The sequence below is a fragment of the Panthera pardus genome, unplaced genomic scaffold (genome assembly GCF_024362965.1).
Source record: "Panthera pardus isolate Hobbes unplaced genomic scaffold, ASM2436296v1 HiC_scaffold_13, whole genome shotgun sequence".
NCBI lineage: Eukaryota > Metazoa > Chordata > Mammalia > Carnivora > Felidae > Panthera > Panthera pardus.
In genome coordinates, this window is record NW_026526688.1 from 140,963,168 (window position 1) to 140,965,632 (window position 2,465).

Genomic DNA, 2,465 nt, shown 5'->3' on the forward strand with positions numbered 1-2,465 from the left:
ACTGTGTAAACACATGATTCTGTCATCTTTGGCAGTTCTGCCTTTTTCACCTCATTCTGGTCGACTTTCCACACTTTACACAGAAGGGACTCCAACGTCAGCAGTGACAATGTCAATGCTATGGCATGGGACACTGTTACCAGAAAGGGTGTGGGGCAGTGCTCTGAACATGGCCACAATCCACGGCTCTATGATATATCATATATACTTGTGAAATGTGAAATTTTCCATGCCTCTCCCTCTTGCAACTTGGAGAATAAAAGAGATTTAAAAAAAAAAAAAAAGGTAGATGGGGTTGGGGTGAGAATGTGGCAGACTGGAGCCAAAAGTTTTATATGGCAACTCCAGGCCTAAAATGAAGATTTCTATGAGACCTTTCATTACTTTCTGAATTTTATTTTATTTTATTTTATTTTTTTAATGTTTATTTATTATTGAGAGACAGAGAAACACAGGGTGTGAGCAGGGGAGGGGCAGAGAGAGGGGGAGACACAGAATCTGAAACAGGCTCCAGGCTCTGAGCTGTCAGCACAGAGCCCCACGTGGGGCTTGAACCCACAAACTGCGAGATCATGACCTGAGCTGAAGTCGGCCGCTTCACTGACTGAGCCACCCAGGTGCCCCTCTGACAGAATTTTAATACAGATTTCACTTTTTTGAAGTAGACCAGTCCTCCTCTGCATTGCAAAAGGAAAAAAAAAATACCATACCATATATTGAACTCTGCAATATTTATCTCCTTTAATTTTATTTTTAAAAAATTCCAAAGCCATGGAAAAGTTGAAATAGTACAGTGAAACATGTGTGTCCTTTACCTAAATAGAACAATAGTTATGATTTTGCTGTGTTTGTTTTCTGTTTTCATTGAATCATCTTTGCAACACTCTAATCCCTAAATATAAGCATGTATCTCTAAAAACAAAGACATTCTCTGTATAGTTACAGTATCATTATCATATCCAAGAAATATAACATTCATTTAATATCATCTAACTTGTAGCTCATATTCACACTTACCCAATTGTCCCACTTATATTCTTTATAGCAGGTTCCTCGCACACACCCCGCCCCCATTTTTGATCCAGAATTCAACCTTCATGCATTATATTTGACTGTAAAATCTCTTAAATTCCTTTTACTTATTTATTTATTTTTTTGAAGGTCGGGGGAAGGAACAGAGAGAGAATCCCAAGCAGGCTCCATGCTGGCAGCGCAGAGCCCAACAGAAAGCTTGATCCCATGAACCGTGACCTGAGCTGAAATCAAGAGTTGGATGCTTAACTGACTGAGCCACCCAAGTGTCCCTCTTAAATTCCTTTTAATCTAGATGAAAACAGTCTTCTTGTTTTCCCTCCTCTTTTCTCATCTCATTTTCAGCATCTAGGGCATTTTCTAATAGAATCTATCACAATCTGAATTTTCCTAATTTTTTTCTTCATAATATGTTTCATATTTGTATGTATTTAAAACTGTGGTGCTTAAACATGATGTTGAGGGAGAAGATAGCTACCATGAGCCAAACTTCTTGAGGTTAAACCTTGCCGTATAAGTCTTTAACTAGACTAGGTGAAATTGTCTAGAATCTACCAGGGCAAATCTGACCTGCCTGATATTGTAAATAATATTTTGTTGGAATTCAGCCATTCCCATTCATTTATATATTTTCTATGGCTGCTTGGTTGCTTTCCTGCTAAGAAGGCAGAATTGAGTAGGTGTAAGAGAGATTGCGGCAGCCTGCAAAGGCTAAAATGTTTACTATTTGGCCCTTTGCAGAATAAGTTTGCCAATCCCAGATCTAGAACAGGAAATGCAAATATTACTTTCTCCTTTGTCTTCTAGTCAACGCATGGTTCAAATGCTATCAAAAAGATCACACAGATCCCCTTGATGATTTAAATGCATCAGTTGGGAAGAAGAAAGAACTACATTCATCAAGACCATTAATCTTGATTTTTAAAATTTCTCCCCTTTAAAAAATCTTTTAACACTCCTACATTGCTCACTTGGATTTAACCCAAATTCTTCAGCATGAAATTCAAGGAAAGGCTCTTCATAACCTGACCCTAGGCACCATTTCCTGCACCATATTGGTTTCCCTACATTCTAGTTCAGTGGTTCTCAAATGTAAGGGTATAAAAAACAAAACAAAAAACCAACCAACAAACAAACAATCAAAAACCCATAACCACTCCAGGGGCATGTTTAAAATTCAGATTATCAAGTCCTACCTCCAAAGATTTGAATTAAGACACTCTGGGACGAAAGGCGGTAATCTGCAATTTTCACAAGTACTCCAAGTCAATCTGGTGCTGGTAGTCCAAAAAACCACATACAGAAAATCACTGATTTAGTGACAGCAAAGTATTTGCATCTGACCCCTCCACGCCTTCCAATGCCTTTCCTGCAAGTTTGTTTAGTGAATGTCCCTTGGTGAAACTGCTTTAATGTTCTTCCTACTGGGCTTC